Here is a 23,245-nt window from a genome sequence, read left to right on the forward strand (position 1 = left end):
CAAAATGAAGTGGTTCAAAGTATCAACAATCATGTATTTCTCCCTCCATTTCTGTCAGGAATTCAGAAAAGGTTGGGTTGGGTGTTCCAGCTCAGACTCTTTAGGCTGCAGTCAGATGTCTGCTGGTGCTACAGTTACCCGAAGGCCCGGCTAGAGCTGCTGATGTACCTCCCCAGTGGCTCACTTACATCATAGCAAGTTGATGTGGGCAAATTGGTTCCTCTCCAAACAGCATTCTCCATGGAACTGCCTGTGTGCCTTCACAACATGGAGGTTGGTTTTCTCCAGAGCAAGAAGTCCAAAAGATCAAGGCAGAAATGGCAATGCTATTTATCGTATAGGCTCAGAAGTCACAAGCCATATTCTGTTGATCTTATTGACCAGTCATGATTAAATTTGCTTTGTTTTGTTTTGTTGTTATCTCTTTACTTAAATTGTGTCATACTTTCCTCCTTTTTGAATAAGGATTCTTTGCTATTCTACTAACTACTAAGAAATGCCATGGCCTCCAGTAGAGTGATAGAATATAACAGTGCACCTTGATCAACACTTGTTGCGATTCCTAGCAAGCAGAGGCTGGCAGAATAGGAAAAAAACAATATTTCCCAGATTCCCTTGTAGCTAAGCTTCAAGATATGATTTAGGTTCACCTATCCAGGTGTACCGTCTTAAGTCTCTAATTTAGAATTTAGTCACAGGTAGTATGATATCTGTATTACTGATCTGCCATGTTACTGATACAGTTTCTTGGCAGAGGTGGCTATTCTGGAGCAAGTACTTATAAGAGCAGCTTCCTGATTCAACAAATTTCTGATCTTAGCAGAGGGTACTCCATTTCCACGGCATGGTTTTGGGAGTTGTCATAGCATTCAGTATTCAGCTCTCCCACTGATTTAGGAGCTACCATGTCTTTCCATAAATCACTTTCTGCTTTCATTAGCTAGAGTTCTGTTGTCTGTAACTAGAAACTCTGATTGTAATAAGTTGCATTAGCTGTATCAGCCAAAAGGTACGTAGGCAGTTTTAACTGGGCTTGTGCATGCGTGCGCATGCGTGTGGGTATGTTACATTCTTATATATAAATGGCTTTTTATAAAAACAGCTATCCTATCTGTGAAGAGTGATGCCTACAGGAAATTTTATGCCCTCCCTTTTTCTCTGTTGTGGCTTTGGGATTTCTCTCTTGACTTCCTTTTCTGCTCCACTCGATTAATACTTCCTGAGACTATCTCTTATGCCCAAGTTCAGCCAGTAATAGGAAGATTAACGGTAGCTAGGAAGACCACAATTAACAACTGTGTCCATTCAATATACCCTAGACACTCAGTTCTAGTACAGAGATCTTATAAGGACAGGAATGGCATCCCCAACTCGACACGTGTCCTACTTTTCTATCCTTTTTTTCTTCACCTCAAGGTACCAGGTCCTTTCCTCTGCTGTATTAACATTTCCTGAAAGGTATTAGTCAAGATATATTCTGAAATATAAACTCTTCTAACTTCGGCACTCAAAAGTTATCACAGCATTCATATGCTCATAGATTTAATTAGAGAAAAATAGACACCTAAAATTTAGATATTCATGGATTTTCAGGGAGAGGCATAAGTAGAAAGCAAAGTATAAATAGCAAAGACCAGAAAATTTTTTTTAGCCAACTTCCACTTCTTACTTCTTTATTCTTAGCTATTAAAGGATCTAGAAAAGTCTCAAGTCCCATGTACTTGTATAACCATATTGGGACTATGTGAAAAAGTTAACCTGTAACACCGGAAATAACATGCTGCATAAGAAATGCCACGGCCTCTTTGTTTCTGCCCAGAGGGGCAGTTGTTTTCAGTTGGGACTTTTCCCAAAAACAGGACCTTAAAACACTAGTCCTATAGCTACAACATGCGTTAGAGAAAGCAAGCAAAGATTTCTGGAGATGCAATGACAAAATTGTAGCATCTAGCCAGCATTTGGCAGCATAATGAAGAAGAGTAAAACCTCCCATAGAATTCAAGTGATAAAGACTCAGTACTTAAAGACTGCTTCAAAGATGTATATAATAAAATACCAGTGTAATGCAGTGCCTGGAATGCCTAGTGAGGCAGGGCTTTAATTTGTTTTACTGAGCATAGTACCAGCTGCTCCTCTGTTTAGGCAGAGGTAAAAAAGTCATCTTAAAACCATTCTTCTCTATTCTGTGCAGTTATGCAGTTATACAGACATAAGACAAAGTCGTTTCTCACTGAATAAATCTTTTGTTAGATTTAGCAGGGCTGCACCTAACTCTTGGTAATCAGAGCATCAGAAGTGGGTACACCAATTTACATTAGGAACCCTTGGTAAACAAAGGATGCAAAATCTCAACCACTTTTCCCTGATGATAGAAATTAAGGAAAACTATTTAATGAAGGGACATAGCCCTGTCTAAACTCTGAGAGCCCACTGGCACCCTAATATCCCTAAGGTGAATTCACTGGGAGGAAAGAGAAAAATATGTTTGATCTGGGCTCAGTGGGATTCCTTAAGGAGGCAAGGCTATAATTGTCCTGGTTTATGATTGTAAAAACAGTGACCAAAAGCTATAAACTTTGGGCTCCTGCATAGTTTACACAAGGATCTAAACCACCTAATACACCATCACTAGAAAACCAATCATATTCAATAGTAACTCTACAGTGGTAGAAGTACAATGAACTGATTAGACCCTTGTAGTAATCCCTCTCTCTACCTGGCTTTCAGGAGCAGGGCTGACTTTACTCTGGAAAACAGTATGGAGATTCCTCAAAAAGTTAAAAACAGAACTACTCTACCACCCAGCAATTGCACTGCTAGTATCCAAAGGATATTTTGTACTATTTGTATCCAAATGATACAAAAATAGTAATTCAAAGAGGCAAGTGCACTCCAATGTTTATAGCTGCAATGTCCACAATAACCAAAATATGGAAAGAGCCCAGATATCCATCAATCAATGAATGGATAAAGAGGTGGTATGTATATGTATATGTATATATATATATAATATTATTCAGCCATCAAAAAGAATGAAATCTGGCCATTTGCAATAATGTGGATAGAACTACAGTGTGTTATGCTAAGCAAAATAAGTCAGAGAAAGACAAATACCATATGATTTCACTTGTATGCAGAATTTAAGAAACAAAACTGATAAGCATAGGGGAAGAGAAGGAAAAATAAAATAAGATAAAAACAGAGTAGGAGGGAAACCATAAGAGACTCTTAACTAGGTGGAACAAAATGAGGGTTGCTGGAGGGGAGATAGGTGGGGGGATGAGGTAATTGGGTGATAGGCATTAAGGAGGCCACTGGATGTTATGAGCACTGGGTGGTATATGCAACCGATGAATGACTAAATTCTACCCCTAAAATTAATAATACAGTTAACTAACTTGAATTTAAATAAAATCTAATTTTTAAATTAAAAAAATAAAATGAAACAAATAAGAAAAGAGAAAAGAAAGAAAAGGAAAGAAAAAAGAAAAGAAAAGAAAGAAAAAAAGAAAAGGAAAAGAAAAGAAAAAAGAAAAGAAAAGAAAAGAAAAGAAAAGAAAAGAAAAGAAAAAAAAGAAAAGAAAAGAAAAGCAGGGCTGACCTGTGGAACCTGGCAAAGCATTGCATGTCCAATGTCTTCTTGGCCTAATTTGTATTTGTGTACGGACTGCTCAGGATTATGTTGTTGAAATATGATGGTACAAGATGATGCTAATGACATAGTAAGAAATTGAGCCCAGAATCCAGATCTAGGATATGTGCTAAAGACAATTTTTACAGTCATATACTGCAATTATTTCAGAGTTTTAGGGTATAGTTGAGGTTTATTAATCTTGATGTGGTAAATAGACTCCAAGATGATCCCTCAAAAATTTCCACTTCCTGATGTCTCCTTGTGGCCATGCCTTTATATAAGCCCCCATCCTTGAATGTGGGTGGGATCTGTGACTTGCTTCTAGCCAGTAGAATATCACAAAGGTGATAGGAGGTCACTCTCATGATTATATTACATTACACAAGACTCAGTTTTAGCAGACTAGAGAGAGAAGGGATGTCTCATTGCTAGCTTAATGAAGTAAGCAATCATGTTGAGGAAGTCTATGTGGCAAGGAACTGAGGGTATCCTGTAGGAACTCCAAGTGTCCTCTAGGATCTGAGGGTGGCCTCCAGATGAGAGCCAGCAAAACCAGCCTCAGTCATATAGCTATAAGCCCAACAAGGTAAATGAGGTTCAAAGTGAGTATTTCTCCAAATGAGGACATAGCCCAGTGGACACTTTGCAGCCTTGTGAAGCCTTAAGCGGGGGGCCCATTAAAAGTTGCCCAGACCCCTGATTCACAGATACTATGAATTAAGAAATATGTTTGTTTTAAGCCGCTAAGTTTGAATTAATTTGTTACACAGCAATAGACAATTATTTCACTATTACACTTGGTAAACCTCACTGAGGCAGATGACCCTTGCTGGGATCCAAATATATTTCCTATGAAAAATAAGATCCTGGAGAAGCCTCACTGGGGACTTTCCCCAGCCTAATATATTCTCACTTACTTTTTGTGAGGATGTATTTCTTGAGCTTATTGTATAAAGCATAATTTTGCAAGATGTAATTGTAAGACTGCTTTTTTTCATCAGTTCTCAGAATTCTAAGGACCTAATTCATGTCTCTTTCTTTAGTAGCTCCTGGAGTTAAAGATGTAGTATCCCCCAAAATCCATATGTTGAAATTCTGCCCTCCAATGTGATAAGTATTAGGGGGTGAAGCCTTTGAGAGGTGATAAAGATTAAGTCATGACAGAAGAACCTTCATGATTAAGATTAGTACCCTTATAAAAATCATGAGACCATGTCTTTCTTCTCTATATTTCATCATGTAAGGATACAACAAGAAATTGGCAGTCTGCAACCCAGAGGAGAGCTGTCACCAGAATCTGACCATGCTGGTACTTCCAGTCTTCAGAACTGTGAGAAATAAATTTTGGTTGTTTTTAAGCCACCCAGTCTATGGTATTTGTGTTACAGCAGCCTGGACAGGTTAAGACATAGAAATAGAAGTGAAGGTCTAAGTAAAAGAAAATAGTGTTAAAATAGCAAAAAAAAGGAATCATTTGCCTAATCCCTACTTCCTACTCCTTGTGGTTATTATCCATTAAAAATCTCTAGCAATTCTCGAAGGAGTTGTGTGCATAAGAAATCCATATGATATTGGGTTTTGCATAAAGGAGACTTTAAGTGCAGTATAGTAGAAATCATGTTCATATTCACAGGACTTGGTGAAAATTGGAAAAAGCAGAGAATTCCTCAGATACATATAAGACATATAACCTTTTATATATTATTTATGTGTGATCAACTCTATATATTATTATAATCGTTTTTATTGCCTATCACAAGAACTAAACTCCACTGCTCCCTACCCCATCTGGACACATCTTAAGTGTTCAGAGTAGGAACAGGCTTCAGGTTTCTCTCAGTGAATGTACCCTCTTATATCTTCATTCATGTCCTAAGCTTCTGAGAAAACTCCTGGAAAGCCAATCTCCCCCCACCCGCCCCCCCACCCGCCCCAGTTTGTCTACCTTCTCCTCTACAAATTTAGGTTTAGAGAAAACACAAATAAACAAAGACAAGAGTGGGAGTTGTCTTCAGCTCTTGGCCCTGCCATGTAAGAGTGGTCAAGAAATCCACAAGCAAGAAGTTCATAACTCAGAACACAAAACCTAACACGGTTCTTGAGTCTTAGGGAGAAGCAACCAACAGAATTCTCTCACCTTTCCAGTTCATTGCTTTGAACAAAACACAAATTAATTTACTATTGGTAGAATGCCTTGCCACTTGATCCCAAGTTAAATATCCTCCCCCATAGCTCTACTTATATATAGATACCTTAGGTAGTGGACAATTTCTCACCATTAGCATCTAGGATCTGGTGTTCAGAGTGACAAAACCAAACGCAATATTAACATGACACTCTTAATTCTGCCTGAATGTGCCACAAGTTATTAATACTTCAGAGAAAAGAAAGGAAGATAATTGCTTTATTAGAAACAGTAGGTAAGGTTATTTGTTGCAATTCTGTGAAATAAGTTGATGGTATTTCAATAGGGATGGCATTGAATGCATAGATTGCTCTAGGTAGCATAGGCATTTTAACAATATTTGTTCTTCCAATCCATAAGCATGGAACGTTTTTCCATCTTTGTGCCTTCCTCAACTTCTTTCATGAGTGTTCTATTGTATTCCGAGTACAGATCTTTTGCCTCTTTGATTAGGTTTATTGCTAGGTGTCTTAAGGTTTTGGGTGCAATTGTAAATGGGATTGACTCCTTAATTTCTCTCTCTTCTGTCTCTTTGTTAGTGTATAGAAATGTAACTGATTTCTGTGTGTTTATTTTATACTCTGCCACTTTGCTGAATTTCTGTATCAGTTCTAGCAGTCTTGGGGTGGAGTCTTTTGGGTTTTCCACAGACAGAATCATGTCATCTACAAAGAATGAGAGTTTGACTTCTTCTTTGCCAATTCAGATGCCTTTTATTCTTTTTATTTTTTTTACGTCTGACCGCTGAGGCTAAGACTTCTTGTACTATCTTGAACAACAGTAGTGATAGTGGAACAAATAATCCTAAAACTTGTATGGAACCAGAAAAGACCCTGAATAACCAAAGGAATGTTCAAAAAGAAAACTGAAACTGGTAGCATCACAATCCCGGACTTCACGCTCTATTGACAAAGCTGTGATCATCAAGACAGTGTGATCCTGGCATAAAAACAGACATATAGATCAATGGAATAGAATAGAGAACCCAGAAATGGACCCTGAACTCTACGGTCAGCTAATCTTCGACAAAGCAGGAAAGAATATCCAATGGAAAAAAGACAGTCTCTTCAACAAATGGTGTTGGGAAAATTGGACAGCCACGTGCAGAAAAATGAAACTGGAAAATTTCTTCACCTTCACATCATACACAAAAATAGACTCAAAATGGGTGAAAGACCTAAATGTGAAACAGGACTCTATCAAAATCTTAGAGGAGGGACACCTGGGTAGCTCAGCAGTTGAGCGTCTGCCGTCGGCTCAGGGCATGATCCCGGAATGCGGGATCGAGTCCCGCATCGGGCTCCTTGCATGGAGCCTGCTTCTCCCTCTGCCTGTGTCTCTGTCTCTCTCTTATTGTCTCTCATGAATAAATAAATAAAATCTTTTAAAAAAAATCTTAGAGGAGAACAGGCAGCAACTTTTTTTACTTCAACCCAGCTACTTCTTACTAGACACATCTCCAAAGGCAATGGAAACAGGCAAAATGAACTATTTGGACTTCATCAAGGGCAGAAGACATGAACAGACATTTCATGTACACATGGCCAACACATGGCCAACAGACACATGAAAAAATGGAAAAAAAATGTTCAACATCACTCGGCATTAAGTCAAAATCACAATGAGATAACACCTCACACCTATCAGAATGGCTAAAATTAACATGTCAGGAACAACAGATTTTGGCAGGCATGCAGAGAAAGGGGAACCCTCTTACACTATTGGTGGCAATGCAAGCTGGTACAGCCACTCTGGAAAACAGTATGGAGGTCCCTCAAAAAGTTGAAAATAAAGCTACCTTGTGACCGAGCAACTGCACTACTAGGTATCAATGTTCATAGCAGCAATTTTTACAATAGCCAAACTATGGAAACACCCCAGATGTCCATCGACAGATGAATGGATAAAGATGTGGTGTATATTTATACAATAGAATTCTACTCAGCCATCAAAACAATGAAATCTTGACATTTGCAACAACGTGGATGGAACTAGAGGGTACTAAGGGAAATAAGTCAGTAAGAGAAAGACAATTATCATTTAATCTCATTCATATGTGGAATTTAAGAAACAAAAGAAGGATCATAGGAGAAGAGAGGAAAAAATAAAACGATGAAATCAGAGAGGGATACAAATCCTAAGAGACTCTTAATCATAGGAAACAAACTGAGGGTCACTGGATGGTAAGGGGATGGGGGGATGGGGTCTCTGGGTTATGGACATTAAGGAGGGCACATGATGTAATGAGCACTGGGTATTATGTAAGACTGATGAATTACTAAACTCTACCTCTGAAACCAATAGTACATTATATGTTAGTTGAATTTAAATAAAATCTTTAAAATGCAGAAAGAAAATCATAGAACTGCAAAACAAAAGACAAAGAAAAAGTAGAGGTAGTAGCAAAGAAATAGAAACAGGCAGGTAAATTCCTGAAACTAAGGGTGGAGAGGAAAGAAAGCATTTAACCCTTCCCCTTGCCAAGCTTCTACCCTGCTCCTGTATGATGGCTAGCCTTTGACCCCTCTCAGACTGACTTTCAGGCAACAGAGGCCTTTTGAGATATGGGTTAATAACTGTCCCACTGACCAATCCTTAGCAAAGACAAGTCCTCAGTTTAATTGCTCTTGGGGTGATGATTTTCTGTTTGCCAAGCTAGATCTCTGAATTCACTTTTTTTTTCCTGATTTCCTTTTCGTCCCAAAGGAAACATTGTTTTTCAAGGTGATTCAGTTCTCCTAGACTGTACAGATTTTGTGGCATTATTGGATTAAATAGGCCTTATGGGTTTACCTTGGGAACCTGGACACCATTTATAACATTTCTATGGGGAAATACATTTCAAGCTCTAAACGACCACATCCACAAAAAGCTCATTAGTAAACCAGTTATACCCTTTCTTCTTTGCCTCGCCTTTGCCTGTGAGAAAAGCAACCACACTGGTATGAACTGCATTCTTTTAACTTACTTCTTTTATCAGTTGGAATGCTTTAGTCTGTAAGTAACAGAAGACCCCGCTAAATGTGGCTTAAACAATAAAGACATTTATTATGACATTCAGAAGAAGTCCAGAGAGAAGCATATCTAAGAATTGACTCCCCAGACTAATAATGCCTTAAAATATCTATGCTCTTTCTAACCTTCGGCTTTGCCATGCTCTGCATGTCCTCAATCTCCCACATCCCCAACCCCTTAGGCAGCAGTAACTCTATGCATTAAATCCTCATAACAACATCCAAAGGCTGGAAAGGAAAGGGAATCGAGGTGTTTGCTCCTTACGTATATTTCTTTTATCGGGAAAAATACTTTTTCCAGAAGTCTTGCAACAGACTTCCGTGTCCTATTGGCCACAGTTCAGTTACTCACAAATCCCAAGTGAATCCCTGGTTGAAAGGGGAATGATATTATGGCTGAGCTCCTTCATATGCCATACCTGGGCTAGAAGTGAGCTCTTCCTGGAGCACATTTTTCCTAAACTTGAACACAATTAGGGTTTTATTAGGGAAGAAGAGAGGACTGATTGTTGGTAGATAACCAATAGCATATGTCACACTGTAATTTTACTCCTTTTTATTTCCTCTTGCTTAAGAGGTTTACTCTAGACCAGTAACATATGGCACTGGGCTGTGAAGATGAGGCTTTAATGGGATACAAAGCACATTAACAAAATGTGTGCTAAATTGCAATGCTATGGTTGTGCTGCAACTCCATGTTGTGAAATTATATTCCTGATTAGACAGTATAAACAGTGCAATGCCAGTTTGGATGTGAGAATGATTCATTGAATTTAAAGACATAAAGTGTAGAAAGCTCCCCTAGTGCTAACTATGCTTGCTTTTCACTGACCTATGTCCAATAAGCCAAAAGATAAAACATGTGAAAATCACATACAAACAAGTATGTAAGTTATATGCCACTTACTATACAGATGGTCCCCTACTTATGATGGTTTGACTTATGATTTTTCAACTTTATGATTGTCTGAAAGTGCTACACATTTAGCAAAAACCTTATTTTGAATTTTGAATTTTGATATTTCCCCGCGCTAGCTCAATCCTCCTGATGCGGGGCAATGGCAGTGAATTGCAGCTCCATCAGCCATGAAATCATGAGGGTAAAGAACTGATATACTTACAACCATTCTGTGCCCATAAAACTACTCCCTTTTTCATTTGCAGTACAGGATTCAATAAATTACCTGAAATATTCAACATCTAATTATGAAATAGACTTCGTGTTAGATGATTTTGCCCAACCTCAGGTTAATGTATGCGTTCCGAGTATACCTAAATAGGCAAGGCTAAGCTATGATGTTCAGCAGGTTAGGTATATTAAATGTATTTTTGACTAATGATATTTTCAGCTTACAACATTTATCAGGGTTTTATCAGGGCATAACCCTATCATAAGTCAAGGAAGACATGTACATTGAAATCATGGCAGCTTTTCCATGGTTAGTGATACAGAAAATGTCACTAATAGTCTAGGGACTATTTTCTCAAAGCAATATCTCCTGAATTAGAGTCAGATATAACCAACAACACAATCACCCAAGATGACCTTCTCCAGTAATACTTTTAGACATCAGGTTAAATAAAGACCATTGCTCCTTTTGCAAAGATCTTACTCTACTCCTTTCCACAAGATTGTGTAAAAATAATTCACAACTTGGAAACATATCTTAGGTCATTTTCTTTGTCTCCGCAAGGGGGTCCACCATAGGATCACTGTTGGACCCAAGGAAAGGAGAACTGAGTTCAAAACCCACAATTCCAGTGAAGTCATCTGACACAGACTGGGTTATAGTCAAATTCGATTATTTATGTCAAACACAAAGCTATGAATCTTATATATATACAGAACCACAAAGTCAATAGTCTATACTAGAATTTTCCTATGAATCCAATATGGTCCATAGGAGAGAGGATTGTCCTTCCATAACCATATCCCTGTTTGGAGCTCTGTGATAAGATCTGAGTCTGAGAGAGGGCATACCCACTGTATCACCTCTCTCTCCTCTAACTTTGAAATGTCACATAGTAATGAAAACTGAGTGTCCTTATGACTTCCTTTGGCTCAACTTCCTTCCTATGTGGGATAAGGAGAAGAGAAGGCTGGGGTTCCCATAATTCTTTATTGAATGTAAATAATTGTTTTCTTCCCAAACGTTAGTGAGAGGGTGAAGATGAAAGGATTATTAAAATGGTAGTCTTCTTCCTCCATCAGATTATAATGTGTGTCTGAAAGAGATGAAAGAAATTCTTATGTATCTTTCCTTTTTGCACAAAACCAAAGGAAGAGGAAAAGATAATAAAAAGAAACACACATGGGATCCCTGGGTGGCGCAGCGGTTTAGCGCCTGCCTTTGGCCCAGGGCGTGATCCTGGAGACCCGGGATCGAATCCCACGTTGGGCTCCCGGTGCATGGAGCCTGCTTCTCCCTCTGCCTGTGTCTCTGCCTCTCTCTCTCTCTCTATGACTCATAAATAAAAAATTAAAAATTAAAAAAAAAAGAAACACACAGACCACATTTACATGGAAAGAAATATTTTTTAACTAGAGTGAAAATTGTCTTATAAATTCTAGTCAGTAGCAATTAAGCAAGAGCAGTCTTAAAATTAGAAATAAATAATGTTGAGCTGACCTAAAGCTATTCACCTCAGCTTGAATTCCTAACAGATGTGTTTTTTGCAATCAATAATCTAAAGCTGCACTGCCCTATCAAATCTGAATTATGACCTTAATCAATTTATCAATAATTATTTATTGGATGTTCAGCAGTAGGCTTGGCTTGTATTAAAGAATACAAGGGGACTATAAAACATAAAGTCTGCTTCAAGGAGTTTACCTCATAGTCAAGGAAATGACTATCATGTTTGAGACAATACAGAACAATGCAGCAATTATATAATTTAAATGCCAAATTGACGTGCAATCTGAAATATATACTTGTTCATACATTTCTAATATTTTATTTCTCATCTGCTTTCTTCCTTTGACTTTCTGTACATACAGTCTCTCTCCATTAGTGTGGCTATTAATCTTTTTAATGTGGGTGAAGCACCAGGCCTAATACTGTACATTTTGTCTAAAGCTGGTGTTTGTAACAGTTTCTGTCTGCCTTTACAAAGCCCAAAATAAAACTAAGTTAAAGTATTCTTGAACTTTTTATAATGTGCACAACTTTCTGCTTGCTTAAGAATTGTTTGGAATTACTTTTCAGGAAAGAACAGACGTTAGTAAAGCTGAAGAGCTAATTGGGTTTTGCACAGTTCTGTCAATACATGGGAAAGCTTCTGTCTATCTAGATAACTGCCAAAAAATAACAAAAGGTTTTTTACTGACATGTAAAGCAAGAGTTTATTTAATTTTTCAGAATTCTATTTTTCAACACTATGTTCATTAGCTAAGTCTATCTTCCTTGTCCCTAATTATGTTGTTTTAAGTACTGAAATTTTTACTTAAAAAAATATATGTATAACTATTTACAAAACTAAGTGTCTGTGCTTAATTGGAGGATGGATAGAGATAGCATATTATGATCTTGCAAAAAGAAAAAACAAAGTACCCATGATGTTCAAAATCCAAGAAAACCATATATGTTTAAAAAAGTGAGGTGTCTAACTATAATTACTTCCTTTTCCATCCAAGAATTAACCAACTAAATATAGCCTTTATTAAATCAGTTCTATATCATAACCATAACTTTAAAGTGGAAATCTTAATAAAAATATTTCACTAAGAACCTATTCAAAATATTTTCAGAAGATTTCTTCCTGAAACTGAGAAATTTGAATTACAGATGCACTATAGGAAAACATCTACTTGATGAGTTTATTATGTATTGATAGATAAATATGTAGAAAATGGTTTTAGTCTTCTTGAAAGGAAATGGTCCTAATGTCCTTGAACTTACTATTTCACATTTTATTGTGAAATAATATTTTAATTGTTCAACAATTACTATCTTACCCATAAAGGAAATTGCCTCCTTAAAAAAGTAGGCCATATAAAATAGGCCAACTTGATTATGAAGCAAACTATTTTCATCCACTTACTCATAGTTCTTGGCTTTTGACAGGATGCCTTTGACATCTGAAATGAAAATATTCACCGTATAATACAACTTTATATTTTTTTCCTGCTAAAAAAATTAAATGAGCTTATTTGAATTGTATAGGCCATCCATTAAAATCGAGGAATTTATTTGATTAGGTCTATAATTCCTAAGTATATCCTCATATGACATCGGAACTTTTTCTTGCCAAATATTTGTACATAGTTACAAAGTCATAAAATTTTTATATGTAGTTACATCGTTTGGCCACTTATTCCAAATCCCCATTAGAACAAAGATAATTTATGCTCTGCATCATGATACCTAACAACTAAATTATAAAGAAATTACAATGCTCAATGATGAATTATCTAAATAGATAAGCAATTTTTTATGCTGTTCTTTAACTTAAGAGGGGGAAATGTATAAAATGTTAATTTGAAGAGTAGAAACTTTTAAATGATTTACAGCTTTCCCATACTGTGTAGCCTAATCTCTTTTTCAGTTTCTACTTTCTTGTGGGGCCCATAAGAATAAAAATGGTTTCCAGAGGGGACACCTGGATGGCTCATTTGGTTAAGCAACAGACTTTTGGTTTCTACTGGGTTTTGATCTTGGGGTCATGATCTCAGTGTCATGAGATCAAGCCCCTTTGGTTCTGCACTCTGCTCAGAGTCTGCTTGGCATTCTTTCTCTCCCTTTCTTTCTGCGCCTCCCCCTGCTCATGCTCTCTCTTTCTAAATAAGTAAATCAATTTTAAAAAACGGTTTCCAGGGATCCCTGGGTGGCGCAGCGGTTTGGCGCCTGCCTTTGGCCCGGGGCGCGATCCTGGAGACCCGGGATCGAATCCCACGTCAGGCTCCCTGCATGGAGCCTGCTTCTCCCTCTGCCTGTGTCTCTGCCTCTCTCTCTCTCTGTGTGACTATCATGAATAAATAAATAAAATCTTTTAAAAAAAATAAAAAATAAAAAAAAATAAAAAACGGTTTCCAGAGAAGACTGCATTTTTAGTTATCAAAATTATATTACCTTTACTGAGACATATTTATTTTGAGGTACTTAATTAACATATGACTTATTATAACAAATCTCATGTTCCTAACACCCCATTTATATTTTGCCATTATTTAGGAAACATAGCTATCAAAATGCCACAAAATAATGCATGTATTAGTCAATGACAGCCACACTATGCTGAATAATAAGCAAGCCCCATATCTGTGATTTAAAAAACAAACATTCCAACCTCCCCCCCCCCCCATCAGTCTGTGGATTGACTGCAGATCTACCAATCTCAGCTGGGCTTATCAGGGCTCAGGCTTGATTAAACTCCAGGCTTCAGGTAGGAAACAAGTCTGTTTCACTTGTCCTCATCACTCTAGGACTAGATGTTACTCAGGGTATATTTTTCTCATGATAAATAGAAGACCAAAAGCTCAAGCTTAAACATACTGTTCATGTTATGGCTGCTGACATTCTATTGGTTAAAGCAGGTCCCATGTTTCCCAACATCAGAGTGGTAGGAAAATATACTCTACCTATCCTGGTAGGAGATAATGAAAAATTACTTTGCAAAGGGCTTCAGTATATAATTCTAGAACAGGGAAGGAATGAGAAATTGGGAGCAATAATATTCCATAATATCCCCATAATATTTTATAGTAGGCATTCATTGCTTTAAATTTCATAAATATATTTGCAGAGCTTGAGGAATGAACTCTTGATCACTAAGGTAAAATGATCCACTTGTAATAAGAATTTAAAGTTGAAATTTGAGCCAGAATTTATGCAGTTTAGAGTAAGAGTTTAGGTTAAACTCACATTTAACATGTGGTTGGATTGTTAATATATGTATGCATTTAGATTGTATCCACCAGAACCAAATGAATACAACATCCAACACCATTTGAAAAATTAAACTAATTAATGAGGATTGCTCAGTGGTTTGGCTCAGTGGCATGATCCTGGAGTCCCGGGATCAAGTCCCACATCGGGCTCCCTGCATGGAGCCTGCTTCTCCCTCTGCCTGTGTCTCCGCCTCTTTCTCTCTCTGTCTCTCATGAATAAATAAATAAAATCTTAAAAAAAATAAACTATTTAATGATAAATGCCATTCTTTGAAAATGTACTTTCTTTCTTGACAAATGGAAATAACATTTTTTCTAAAATAAATTTGAGGCAAGAAGTGGCCAATAATAGAATCCTAATAGAAATCCTTCTCTTGTGTGTTAAGAAAAAATACCTTGCTAATATAATTTATAGAATGTTCTATTATAAAATTTTGTTACATAGGCCTTTTTTATTTTTTTAATGATAATGAATCTAATGTCAACAGAAACTCAAATACACTGGAATGTAATGTTCAGTACAATCACCATATACAGTCCCTTTGAGGGCTGAATGAAAACTTCAATAAATGATCCATTTGATTTTTTTTAAGATTTATTTATTTTAGAGAGGGAGAGTGCACGTGTGAGTGGAAGGAGGGGAAGGAAAACAAAATCTTCAAGCAGACTCCCGTTGAGCGCGGAGCACCACATGGGACTTGATCTCATGAGGCATTAGATCATGACCTGAGACAAAACCAAGTGTCCCATGTGTACCCAACTGAGCCACCCAGCCAGCCCCCAATCCATTTGATATTAACAATGTTGCCCAGAGTGATAAGAAATGAAAAGGATGATAAATCTTTTTTTTTTTTAATTTTGGTTTTGGTTTTGCTTTATGTTTTCAGGGCATGAATTTCTAAGCCTTAAAGAATCACCCAATGTACCTGTGTACATTAAAGTGTAGTGGCTAGAAGAAAAAGCAAGATCTTATATTGTACTTTGCAGTAAAAAATGTTTGATGACTCCCAAATTGCCTATAGAATGAAGAACATTTTAACCGTTTACCTTTCTAAATTTATTTTTTACTGCTCTCTTATCCAATTGTCAAATTAAGCCATTGCCTATTTCTAAAATTTACTCTAAGCTCTCCTTCCTTTTTAATTTTTTTCTGGACTCTTCCTCTCCTGTTATCTATAACACTGTTGACCCTCCAGCATTTACTTCTAGTAGGAACATAACTTCAAGGCTCAAATACAATTTGCCTGACAAACTTTTTCTGATAATCCTAAGACATTGAGTTCCCATTGCTTTTTTGCATCTCTCTAGTAGTACATATCATCATCTAACTTCTGCCCTATTTGACTTGTCAAGGCATTTATGAAATACCTGCCATGCGTCATTCTTTCAGAAGCTCTGTCTTGTTTGCATGTTTTATGCATCCTCAGCAAAGAATGAGCTCTCTCAGATCAAAGGCTGTCTTACTCATCCTTGCCTTCTCTGTGGGGCCAAGCACATCTCCTTCACACAGTAGGTGCTCAATAATATTCAAATAAAAAATAGTTTTGTAGGAAAGAGTCTCAGTAATTTTTATTCATTTTGTCCAGGAGTTTTCACAAAATGATATAAAATTTTATTCTACACTTCAGCAAAAGCACCTGTATTACTCAATAAACTGTAGCAAGGTCATTAGAGGTAATTGGATCTATTTGAGCCGGGAAAAGACTGTGCCATTTGCCTTGAGGTATTTAAAATCAAAGATAGAACCTCATTTGTCTGGGATAATTTGAGTGTTGGTCTGCATAACAGTTGTGACCCCTCCAGACTATTATGGTTCTAAATTAAGGATTTTCAACATTCAAATAGTAAATAATAAACTGACAAAAATTAGGATACACACTTACTAACCGGTAACACTTTATTTATATGATTACAGATATCTACAGAGTTATTAAATATTCTACTTATATAAAATAATAAAGTAGCTAAAATATTATATTTATAAAGTTTTTTATCCTCATTGATCTTTTTTCTATCTTCCTTAAGTATAGATTTTATATGCCATTAATTGCCCAAAAACATACTGTAGCCCATTATTTCTTTATAGGCTAAGGAAATTTAAATTTTAAAGCTAGAAGAGACTAGAAACCATTGAATCTTTTCTGTTAATTTCACAGAATAGCAACTGAGGCCAATAAAATCATTATTGAAGTCTCATAACATATGAGAATTTAAACTGTGACTGGTCTCCTGATTCCTGATGTAATGTTTTTACTTTATCATCTTTTACCTTTTTAAACTATTCTGTTTTTCAAGATCTTTACAATAAGACACCTTTATAAGTACATGAATTTATTTCCAACTTTACCCTCAACACAAATCATTACTCAGGGTAAATTGCCTTCCATTATATAAACTTTTGTCATGAAAAGTCTTCCCTTAAATTCTCTTCTGCCCAAACTCAAAGACTGTCTTCCTTCATGAAACAAACTCTGCTGTTCCAAATCACAGGCATCTCTTGAGCTGTCAAAAGAAATATTCTGTATCTACATGTTTAAAACTTGGCTAACTTAGGAGCTTTACCAGATACCTTTAAAGCAGTTTATAATACTCAGCTGGGTATTACATATGAAACATATTCATGTAAGCAGGGCAAAAGATTATGAGTGTTTTATTTTTTTATTTTATTTTTTTAAGATTTTATTTATTTATTTGAGAGAGAGAGAGCACAAGCATGGGGGGGGCGGGAGAAGGAGAAGCAGACTCTCTGCTGAGCAGTAAGCCCGATGTGGACTCCCTGTGGGGCTCAATCTCACCACCCTGGGATCGTGTCCTGAGCCACAGGAAAATACTTAACCAACCTCAGCTGGCACTCCAGACTGAATGTTTTTAAATGCCCACAATGAGTTGTAAGAGCACAAATGAGAGAGAGGCATTTGGGAAATACCTGGTGGAAGCAATTAAAGATGGCAAAAATTCTAGAAAGAGGGAAGGACAATTTGAGATGATAGGCAAGCGTTGCTCAGAGATGAGAATTGTAAAGTTCAAAAGGAAAGAAAGCAGCAAATATCACATTTGGCAGGGCCTTAGGGTTTGTTAAGCAGGGCAGTGAAGAGTAAGACAGGAGTAAGTCAGGGTGAAGTTTCATCTAGATGATATTAATTTCCAAGAAAAGGTGCTTGGACTTCATTCCAGAACATGAAAAAGTAAGAAATTATTGAGAGTATTTGATAAAGGCAATTTCCTGGTCAGAATTCTGCTTAGGAAGATTAAACCAGCTGGAGTCTATAGTATGAACTGAAGAAGGACATAACTTGTGCCAAATAGACCAGTTTGGGAATGGAATGCTATAGTCTAGGAAGGAGTTAACAAGGGCCTGGATTAGAGCTGTAAGTGGAAGAGAAAATAGGGTATCAAATGTGCAACAGCACTAGTATATAATCAATAAGATTTGGTAATTGATTGGATAGAGAGAAGAGACAGTAGGAGTAGTTAGCAGACACGTCCATAAACAGAGAAAAAAAAAAATAAACTTCCAAGTGTCACAGAGGAACATTATTACATTTTTGAAAATCATTGGGCTCTAAGTTAAATGTACAACATGCATACTATAATCTGTCCCACAAATCAACACGTATATTTAGATATAGTAGCAATTAAATGCTTAATTACATACAGACATACTGTTCATTAATTATTTCAATCATTTCCATCTTCAAGGGTAGGAGATAATTTTGAGGAAGGGAAAAAAGGGGAGTGGGTGGAATGAGCCAACATGTACAAACTCTTAGTATGTTTTTCATTCAAGCATATACATATGCTGCGCTGCCATTCCTGTTTTACAGATAAGGAAACTAAAGCTCAAAACTATCAGCTAGATTGTCTGTATTGCCAGAGGTGTATAATATGTCCCTGGTTTTACTGAATCCTAGAACTTAGACACTTTCAAGGTTACTAATGAGTTAAGGTTATCAGTGAGTTGAAGTTCTGGGAAGCAGATTTTGGTCAAATATAAGAAAAAAACCTTTTCAACAATTACAACTGTGAAGCTCAAGAAGAGAACCGAGACCTACAGGGACATCCTAATAAGTTTATGCAGGTATGCAATCTATAAGCAAGGGAAATTCCAGAAGTTTTTGTCCCAAATTGTTTCAATTTATAATTGATATGTGAGCAAGGCACCCAGAAACAAAGATCAGTGTTTATGGACATATACTATATATTTGTTGAAGAATAAAAAAATTCAGAGATCTACGGAGAAAAGTAAATATATATTTTTTATTTTTTAAAGATTTTATTTATTTATTTGAGAGAGAGTGAGAGGGAGAACATGAGTGCAGGGGAGAGCAAGGGGGAGAAGCAGACTCCCCACTGAGCACAGAGCTCTGCCTGCAGGACTCAATCCCAGGACCCTGGGATCCCTCAGGACCTGAGCCAAAGACAGATGCTTATCCAACTGAGCCACCCAGGTGCCCCAACAAATATTTAAAATACTGCTCGCCAAAGGAAAAATCTGAGGATATATTTTCCATTTGGGCAGCTTTCTTCTGATCATTTCCAAATCAGTGCACCAAAATTAGAAAGGGTAATTTTTGTCTGAAACAATCTGTGATTTGTGGTCATTTGTGGTCAACCTGGTCATTTGAGATTAGAGTGGGCTATTTAGAAAGAGATTTCTCTGTTCATTTAGACTATTAACCTCTACACACACACACACACACACACACACACACACACACACACACCTCAAAATACATACACAAAAGCCAAGTATAAATTACTTTTTAATACGTGTCCATGTGATTCTGCATATTTGAATGACTCAGAGTACACTGTACCAGGTAAAACAGACTTTAGATTCTAAACTGAACTTTTTCCCTAATAACAGAATGCCTGGAGAAGTTAGAAGTTAGTAATAACCTTGTGCCTCAGTTTTCTTATCTGTAAAGCAAAGGAGTTGGGATGGATAATTTCTAAAGTCATTTCCAGCTATATGATTATATATGATTCTCAGACAAGTGAGATGAGAAAATCTATGTGGTTGTATTGAATTGCCTTTGTCCTTGGTCATGAACAGCTTCAGACTTTAGGGCTGATTCATTACAGCCAGGAAGGAACATTTCCATTTCAATTTCTAAGATAATCATTGCCAGGTTTAACCCTTTCAGATTAAATGTTAATTTTCTTATTTTTCATAGACTCCTGTATTTGTTATCCTAGGACTTTCCTATAATTAGATGTCAGTCTTTTGATTAATTCTGTATTTGCTTCAGGAAAGTGCCTACTTTTAGGCCTTAGATTATTTCCAATGTGTGTGCTCTCTGCCCTATCCGTACTTGCTTTCATGTTTTTATGCCTTTTTCCTTACACCTAAGCAGCACTTTACTTTAGCTGATAACTCTCTTTAAGAGCCTGATCTTGCCCTTTAAGATTCAATAATTATGTCCCCAAAATACACACAATGATGCATTTCTAGTTTTTCTGTTTTAAACCAAAAACATTTTATCTCAAATATAGAAAACCTTGTTATTGCTTATTCTTGTTCCCAAACATCTATGATTTCCCTAAAATAATGGGAATTAAAATTTCCATAAAATGTTTTCCAAAATTTTAATTAGATAGGCAAGAATCAATATGTTCCACTTATATAACTTAAAGATCATATCATGCTCCATAACTCAAAATTAGGAAAGTGTAGTAAATCAGCTTATACACACATAAGAATCACTTTGCCAGACTGTGAATTTAGTCATGAAGTAACTTAATTTAAAGGTTGAAATGGCTGACTCAGGTGGTAATTTATTAATGTGTTTTTACCACTCAAACACATGTAGTGATATATTGTTTTAATTAGTAAAAGGCATATAAAAACAAAAAAGAATACCTTCTATCTTCTTACTCTTTCTTGTTTTATCATCTAGAAGTTGTCTCTAGCCTGAAGGAGAAAAAGGTAGATGGAATAGCAAATCTTTACTGTATAGAAATTTAAATAGGAAATACTTATCCTAACCAAAAGTCTCTGAATTTCTGCACTGATTCATTCAAAATAATCTAAATAACCCTACCTTTAATTTATTCCATAATGTCTAAGGTAAAGTCCCAAGCTCCTGGCACTAGACAAAGACACAAGCTGAGAATAGAGAGTCAGAAACTGACTTTGTCAGGGAATGCTTAAATAGGCACTATGATATAATAAGCATGTAAACACCAATTATTGCAAAAACAGATGAGGATGACTGTGCCATTTTATATCTGCTTTCTACACACACTTCTGGAGAAATAGTTTTATTTCTTTTTTTTTTTAATTTTATTTATTTATACATGAGAGACACAGAGAGAAAGGCAGAGACACAGGCAGAGGGAGAAGTGGGGTCCCTGTGGGGAGTCCAATGCAGGACTCAATTCCGGGACCCCGGGATCATGCCCTGAGCTAAAGGAAGACACTCAATAACTAAGCCATTGAGGTGCCCCTGAAGAAATAGTCTTAGTTCTTTTCTGAATTCTTTTACCCTTCAAGGCTATCCTTTGGGAGTATAGAGGTAAAGGTACAAAGAAAAAGGAAGTTAACATCATTAAGAAACACTTCCCTAAAACACTGGGTTGTCAAAGACAGAGCCTAAGTTCTCCGGAGCCGCGCTTACAGAGGCTCTTTGCTGTTCTCGGGGAGGGTTGGGAGCGGGGCAAAAAAAAAAAAAAAAAGAAACACTTCCCTAGAGTTTCCCAACTAAAGCCTTTGATGCAACTCTTACACTTACATACCTCAGTTGTTAATTCTATAAAAAATTTTCTCAAATTTTAGTGCTTTTCTAGAGTTTAGTGAATGACTTTAAGTATTTCCATTTGCTATATGTGAAAATGAAATGGGATTATAAGTTTCACTGGATAGTTTTTTAAAGTGATGTAAACCAGCAGATTCACCTTCCATTCCCAGTGTTCTCTAAGCAAATTATTGGTTGCATAGTGTAATTTATGTTTACTATGATTAGCTAAGAGTTTGTAATATGTTAAATTTGATTGTTGATATTAATAATATAATATTTAATATTATATTAGATTGTAATATATTAAATTGTGATTTTTTGTTATATATAGTTTATTACACACTAAGTCCTTTTTAAATAATTATTATGTAGAGTAAGTGTATCTATACTCATATTATGCCTTCATAACTACACTACATTTAAATTTCTCTAGTGTCATGAGTGCTTTTTTGAATTTACTAAAAATATTTATGAGAAACTGGTAAATGTCAAACACTCTCAATGTGTCAGTAATATAGTGATGAATAAATCTTGATTTTAATGATTATTGTTGGGAAATAATATTCAAACTGTTTGAAATAGTTATTGTTCTCTTTAATATAGTATATAGGAATATACTGCAATGAAACAATTATTTTTTATAATTCATTTATGATAAAGCAGTTATTTTAATAGACGACCATTACTATTGCTAAATAATAGCCTCATAACCAATTACTTTTATAACATCTTGTCAGTGAGTTGTGTTGAAAATTCAGGTTCCACACGACCATTAATGCTCTAAATTTTATTGCTTTCATTTTATACATGATGGTTATGGAAAATTCTGCACAACCTGTTGAATCTTGCAGTTCCACAAGATGGTTCATCTTTTCATTTTACTGTGACTGGGTAATATCCTTTCCATACACAATGTGCTTGTTCTTTAAGCTCATCTCTTTATATTTTATTTCCTGTCCTCCCTCTTGAGTTTCCTATCATTCTTCTTTAACCTCCCCCCACCCCCACCCCCCCACCCCCCCCCCCGTAACAAACTTTCCAGCAAACTTGACTCCAGGGTTCCTTTGTCCCATCCTGAAGAGAAAACTGTATGTGAAATATATTCTAATAGCATGCCTTTACTGCCTATATAAAGAAACACTATAGGTAAAGTAAAGTTGCATTTTTTCTGACATATTGCCATTTGCAACAGGGTTGCCAAGCAACTGTAACTTTATTCTATTTTTTTCAGTACCTTTACATGAAGCATTTAATAGCAAATTTCTCTATAAGCATATCAATGGAAAAAATGTTTATTATTCTTGATAAACTGGAAATGTCCCTATCATAAGCATTGTGAGATCAACTACATTTTTCTTTAATTTCCAAAAAACTTAAAGCCAGAAATCGATCCAAGCGTTGTGGATGGGACCTCAGGTATATATAATTTAGGGAACCCTATTTAAGAAAAAGAATCATGAATACAAAATTAGGTACAGCGTTGTGGAAGAGTGTCATCCAAATTCAGAGATTTTAAAGCTTAGGCTTTATTAGCTACATGACAAATCCATCTCTGCTTGGAACTAAGTTTATACCCAAATGCTATTATTTTCCTCTATCACCATTCTTAATGCACTAGCTACCCTCTTCTCCTTACACAATTGGAATCTGGTTGGTTAACTGAAATTTCTGGAAAATATGGAAATTATAAAAAATTACATACACATAAGTAAACATATGCTTTAATATAACACATAAATATTCATTTGTCAATCTTTTGATTGGTATCCAAGGCTTTTTATT

At 36.2% G+C, this 23,245-nt stretch overlaps 1 long non-coding RNA gene across 1 annotated transcript in view; it reads right to left on the reverse strand.

Moving 5' to 3' along the window:
- LOC140621455 (uncharacterized) overlaps positions 1-23,245 on the reverse strand; it is a 47,602-nt gene that overhangs the window by 17,680 nt on the left and 6,677 nt on the right. The window contains exon 2 of the long non-coding RNA XR_012021159.1: positions 20,587-20,637. This is a non-coding gene — a long non-coding RNA (uncharacterized lncRNA). The remainder of the gene's footprint in view (positions 1-20,586; positions 20,638-23,245) is intronic.

The sequence above is a fragment of the Canis lupus genome, chromosome 30 (assembly GCF_048164855.1).
Source record: "Canis lupus baileyi chromosome 30, mCanLup2.hap1, whole genome shotgun sequence".
In the NCBI taxonomy this organism is placed as follows: Eukaryota; Metazoa; Chordata; class Mammalia; order Carnivora; family Canidae; genus Canis; species Canis lupus.